Source organism: Alexandromys fortis, unplaced genomic scaffold (assembly GCF_014885135.2).
Source record: "Alexandromys fortis isolate MF-2015 unplaced genomic scaffold, M_Fortis_MF-2015_v1.1 scaffold_18, whole genome shotgun sequence".
Taxonomy (NCBI): Eukaryota; Metazoa; Chordata; class Mammalia; order Rodentia; family Cricetidae; genus Alexandromys; species Alexandromys fortis.
In genome coordinates this window covers 2,994,579-3,001,214 of record NW_026067897.1, presented here as the reverse complement: position 1 = coordinate 3,001,214, position 6,636 = coordinate 2,994,579, and positions in this window count along the sequence as shown.

Below are 6,636 nucleotides of genomic sequence, written 5' to 3'. Positions count from 1 at the left end.
ACCAAGGACAATGCTTGGCACACGGGAGAGGCACTGATAAATTCTAATTGTTAGCTCTCACAAATTTCCTTCACCATTTGCTAAGATAATTTGAACCATGTTTGAGACTTCCGACAGTTTTGAGCTGAGGTTTTGATATGCCTTTAAACATTAATATGTAAAGGTACAAAACCTTAAATGTCTCATTTCCCATTATTATTCAATTTGAATGAAGTATTTTCTTCTCCTGAGGTGAACAATTGGACCGAGATTGTAATTTTCTGTAAATCTATCTACTTAGTCCCTGAGCTAATGACAACACAGATCTATTTCCATCTGTGTCAATGCAGGTGAATTTGTTCTTAAACTGGAAAGCTGAAATATATGATGTCAAGATGAATACTAAAGCAATCAATCATTTCAGTAAAAAATTTGCATAAACCTATTAAAGGTGTGTGGCATAGGTATTAGTGGGAGTGCCCATGAGCACGGTGTGAATTTATGGTGCTGATTCTGGGAGTTTTAATTTAAACAACGGCCTTAGCAGAAATATTCTCCCTCATTTGATCTATAAATCACGCCTAACAAATTGTGATTCTCTATACAAACTGTGAAAATGACACATTAGTATACTTTGAGACTAGCGTCAAAGTGAGAAAAAATGAATGCGTTCAGTAGCCTATTGTTCACAAACCTGTCAATCCTAGATACCAAAAAAAAATTTATTGAGTATGTCCTAACATGTGCTCAAATGAATATTATTCTTAATATTTCCTATTCCATGATCATTCTTACTACTTTAACCCACTGCTCTGATAGGCTGCTTTATCAGTTTCCTGGATGGTCAGAATGTTTTATAACACATCAGCTCTCCATGAACTTCTACAGACTAGGCAAGCCGACAAAAGCCCCAAGAATGAGGAAACGTTATAACTAGGAAATCTAACACAATTGAGATTTCAAGGGTCCTAAAACCAAGAGCTCAAAACATAAACCAACCCTCAAAGATTTGATGTCTGCATGACGCTTACTAGATTCTAGTCAGTACATTGAACAGAAAATGCTCCAAAATGAGAAAGAGAAAGAGCGACTATACCCCAATCCTCACTAAGGCCCTCTGTGAACATGTGGACCCACTCTGCATATAAGGTAAGGAAAGCGTTTCTTTCACGCATTCTCCATTCTCACAGGCACAGCCCTTTTGGGAGCAGTGAGACCCCGGATCCTGAATTTCTTGTAATCCCCTGATCTGAGTGCCTACAGCTGCTCTGAGCATGAGGCCTTCAGGAGTTCCTGATGGCAGGAGAGTGGTTTCTGGTGGGTTTGGCTGGGGCGTGGCTATCTCTATATAATCTGCCCCTGAACACAATAAGGGGGGCATTCTTGGGGAATTCAAGGATGACCCGTGTCGCTGTCTCTCTGTCTGTGTGTGTCTGTGTATTTTAACCTCCAGCCCCCTTGCCTGAAGCTCCCGAACTGGGTTCAAGTGCACCGAGCGCAGACACGGAGGCACGGTGCGCAGCACAGCCCAATACCAATATGGTGATCAAAGTTTAGCAGATGAGTTGTAAATCCAAGAAGGAATGGCTAACCCCACAATGAAGATATACCTTTTTTTCTAGTCCCATGATGATCAATTCAAGAAACCGAGATAGGAAAATGGAATACAGTTCTTTTTCTATTTATCTCCAGGTCTCTGAAGAAATGTATCCCTTCGATTGGTCAAACGATCAGATTGAAAACCAAAAGTAGAGAGATTCACAAACAGAGCAGAGACGGAATCACAGGACGAAACACTCGCAGTCAGAGAATGTTAATGGGGACTGTTGCCCTGCGATTGGTTTTGGTGGTGCTGTTATGAGAGAAATCAGAAATCGTGCAGTCACTACAAGAAGGGGATGACAATTCACGATAAACATCATCACGAGAAACAATATGAGTGAGGGCTTTGATATGGAACACTTTTCAAAGGGAAGGATTAGGGAACCTGAGACGTGTGATTGAAGCAGCATGGAATTTAACAGCTGAGAAGTTGCTAGGTGACCTTGGGGAAACCAGTTTTACTGTAGTGATGGGGAAAGAAAACAGACTGGTTTGGCTGAAGAGAAATGGGTGCTAAGAAACATAGTGACTATTTTTTTTCCGTAAGTGTAATGAAGCTGGAAGATCTTCAAGACAGAAATCTGGAATTGTTATTTCAGATGTGAAAGAGTGGCGGAGAAAAGAGTAAAAATGCTGAAGTGCGTGGGGGTTGGGCAGAGCCAGGAAGAAGCGTAAAAGACAGAGCTACAGCAGCATCCTTTAAGATGCCAGGCAGTGTGCCAACATGGGAAAGGAAGAGGGACTCTCTGGGACAGAGAAGAGAGAGAGGGAACTTTGCTAAACCTCCCAGATGACTTAGAAAACAGTTAAGGTGTCACCATCAGATAATGTGAGATACATGCCTGGTAAAATTTGAAGAACACAAGGAATAAGCTTGTGTCAGGAATGTCTAATAAAAGGTGGAGATGTATTTACACAAAAAGCCAAATGCATTCATTGCTTATCTGAAATTCAAATATTTGTACTGAACATGCGATTTTTGAAGTCCTTTATCTGAGACACAAATTTACATGTGTCTCCCCAGTATCATCGTACAGTGATACCAGATACCACTTCTCCCAGTGATGCGGCATAGTATCCATGATGGTTTGAATTCCAGTTCTGCCACGTCTCGGCTCTGTGATCTTCAGCAAATGTGTCTGGAAGAACAAAATGAAACCTTTGAACCTCCAACACTAACTCTTGAAGCAACAGTGCCACCTAGTGGTCATGAAGCCAATGAGGCGCAACCACGATCACCTGGGAAGGATGCTAGGCTTTATCCACAAAGGACTTGTTGAGTGTAGGTCAGTGGCGATCTCAACAGTGAGCAATCGCTCCCAACGCCTGTGGCATCCACTCATTTCATTGTCTCATCGAGGTAATTCATTTCCTAGCAACACAGGGACACAGCGCCTCCTGCATTACCTACTCCCCCCTTTCTGTCTAGCTTACTCTTGAAGAAAACTACTTCTGCTACCTGGGAGATTTTAACTATGAAACTAGCCGCACGGACTTCAAATTTTTTCCATTTTTACTAACTGTATTATTCTCTAAAAACTGGCAGAAAGGACGAGAGGCACGGGCAGAGCTGGAGACATGAAGCTTGAGGATTTTCCTCAATTACTAACTTCAATTTTTCCCTTCTGTTTAGGTTAGCAGTTTCTATTTTCTTTCTCACACTGTCAAAAGAAGACTATGTGATTTGGAAGTGGGTGGAACCCAGAACCTAAATTAATATATAAATATTCCAGTAAAAATTTTGCTTCTGTGCTAATTTAAGACCAATGCCTACTCTCAGCATTATATTGTGACTTCTGTCCTGAAGGCATCTCAATGAAAACAGAAATTTTGTGTTTTCAGAGAGGAATGAATCGGGCAGAGTTTTTGCACATCTAGAAATATAAATAGTGGTTAACGATGCCAAGGAGCCTCCGGGGAAAGTTGTGCTTAGGTTCAACTTAGATGGATTCCTTCCGTGAGAATATTCTAGATGAGAATCCCGTGGGCTAGTAAACTTTGCATTGAAACTGGTAATATGTCAACTCTGATATGGCTTGGCTTGAGACTTATTAATCAATGACTAGCAGAAGTATTTCCTGAGTTTGCTTTTGAGAAATATAAATATATCAAAAATGGGCAAGGAACATTCCTTTTTAAAGGGCCAGTCTTTTTTTAAGTAAGTTTCTAAATTCTCAATGATATTCAATTGCCACATATTTCTGTGTCTCACATCCCTTGTGTGTTTTTATTTTCCATCCCAGTCCTCCCTTCACTCAAACCTTTCATAAGTTTCCCACAGGTGACATTGTTTTTTAATGTCCCTAGGCTGCTGGGAATTCCAAGGTCCCTCCTGACAGGAGAGAATGAGGAGGTGAACATGCATAGCTTACTAGAAAAGGCACGTGAGCATTTAAATCAGACCTCCATATGAGCAAGGATATCCCTCCAAGAACACTTCTTCCCATCTCTTGAAGGCCTCTTTCCTCTGTGTCCATGTTTAAGGCTTAAGGAACTCCTGCCTAGAGACAGGAAACATTGACACAGCCCCTCCATATGGAAGCCCCAGGCCCCTTGAATGAGCCAGTGTTCTTAGCGCCCAAAGGAGCTGTGAGACACCAGGTCATAGGCGCATGCCGTGCCTGCGTGCAAGGCATCAGTGAACACCATGAGAAGAACTCAGGCTTAAGAAGATGCAATGTGAGGCATGAATTGGCTCCATCAGTGTGTGCTTCAGGATGAACATATCTGGGGAAAGAATTGAGAAGCGGCACAATTGCTGCTTAGCAATGTCAACACGTCTAGTCACTGAGTGGACGACTGCTTTCAAGCATGACCATTTCCCAGCTGAGAAAAGAAAACACACTTCTCATTCAGGTTTGGCTGTTTCCTTGAAGAGCATTCAACGTTTCAAAACTTAATGTCTCTGTTCCCTCGTGAGGCTTGAGAATGAGTGAGGTGTTTAACGAATCTGAAAAGGAGGTGAACGTGGGTGCCCGTCACTGACAGACCTGTGCAGAACTTGCACAGAACACGACAGCAGGGTTACAGAACGTATGGACACACAAGGACACATGGACACAGAGAGGCCCCTAGCACAGAAGCCCATCAATCAGTGAAGCTTTTAAAAGTCCATCCTAAAAATAGCGGGCTTGACACTTTTAGAAACCATTTCAGAGGAAAGTTTGCCTCATAAGCAGCAGGTCTCGTTAAAGCATATGAAGTCATGGAGTTCATGAGCTCCAAAGGAAAAGTCTGTGTGAGTTAGACGTCATTTTTTGGAGAGAAAGAACAATTATGAGAACTTTTGGAGAACTGCAGATTTCATTGAAGGACACAAAATTCAAGTAGGTTAAACAACCATGAAAGAAAATCCAAAATTTTTAGCAAATCGCCATTAAATCCATTCTCGTTGTATGGTTTTTCATGTATTTAAATAAGTTGTTTGTAAAAATGTATTCTTGACTGATGTAAAAGGGAAGAGTTAGGATAGAGGAGGGCAAGCTCTTTGGAAAGATTGGTGCTGTAACAGTACTTCTGAGAGGACAACAATGGCTCAAAGAGCCATAGTGCCCCGGGAACTAACTCATTACATCCCAGAATGCCAATGGGAGGCTTCTGCTTTGCTACCGGCATGTGCTGCGATTCGGGGAAAGTGCTTTGCCTTTGAAATTCCAGGAACACATTAGCAGAAAGGGGGAAAGACCAAGGGTTTCAGGGTGCTCAACCCCATGCCCCAAGGGGGAGCTGCCTACTATCCATTCACACTCTCATCAACCGCCACTTCCCCTGGACGATCCCTGTTCTCCCTTCCGGGCTCATGCCGTGTTGAGTTATTGCAAGAAGCATTTGATGAATCCTAACGAGGCTGAAATGAATTAGCCTCTGTTTGATGGTTTCTTCTTCATTAGAGTCCCTCCAGGATAGCAAAAGAAGCATTTTTAATTAAATAAAACCAGGCCAGACTGAGGAAATAGCTTGCAAACCCCAGGTCCTCTCCACCATCTTGGACTCATTCACAATATACTTCAGTTCCTCCCCGAGAACACGAAGCAGCATTCTTGGCCTAGAACTGCCAAGCCGTAATTTGCTGGTAATGGCCGGTTTTCTTGGAATCACACAACTAAAGAGTCCCAGGAGATCACCTCGCTCAATCATCAGTATTCTCTAAATGATTTTTTTTCCTTTAAAAAAAAAAAAAAAAAAAAAAAAACATGAGCATTTCATTCAGAATGAAGCTTCTCTGGGAGTCTTCTGGCACAGGAGTGCCTGCCTCTCTCATGTACTTCTTGGAGACACGTGCATGCCTCGTCAGCAGACGCATGCTTCTCAGGACAGGCCAAGGAAGCATGGCTGGCTGCGTCTTCACCGGCTCTTCCAGGTGCTTGCTTCCTCGAGCATGCCGGCTCTCTGTGCGCCTCCATTTCTCTTCTTTTCTTCTTTCTTTCTTTCTTTTTATTTTATTTTTTGTTGTTTTGGGGGGAGGGGTGTTGCTTTGGTTTTTTTTTTTGTTGTTCGTTTGTTTTTCGAGACAGGGTTTCTTCAAGCATTTTGGTACCTGGAACTCGCTCTGTAGACCAGGCTGGCCCTGAACTCACTGAGATCCGTCGGCCTCTGCCTCCCAAGAGCTGGGATAAAAGGCGTGCGCCACCACCAGTGGCTCAGCTTATCTTGGTTCCTTGAATGATGCTCAGGATCAGCAAAATATGTTCAACCAAAATTAATGATCGTACGGCATTTGGCCTAGAAAATTCAACACGGTGAGCAGAAAGGATGGCATGACACCATGAAAAGGAACATTTGAAACAATGAATACCCCCTCTTTTGAAAAAGTTGTTTTCAACCAATGTAAAATACCTGTTGTCTATTTCATAACAAACTGAGTTGACATATGACATAATAACTATGCCAAGAGTCAGTGAACCATAACTCTTGCTCCTAATACAAACTGTCATATTCAAGAAGCTAAAAAAGAACACGTTCTTTTGATTAGAATAATTAGCCCCTAAAATGCACATATTCAAAGCATTTGGTTCTATAAATATTTTCAACAGATAGGTGTCCGTCTGTTCATTG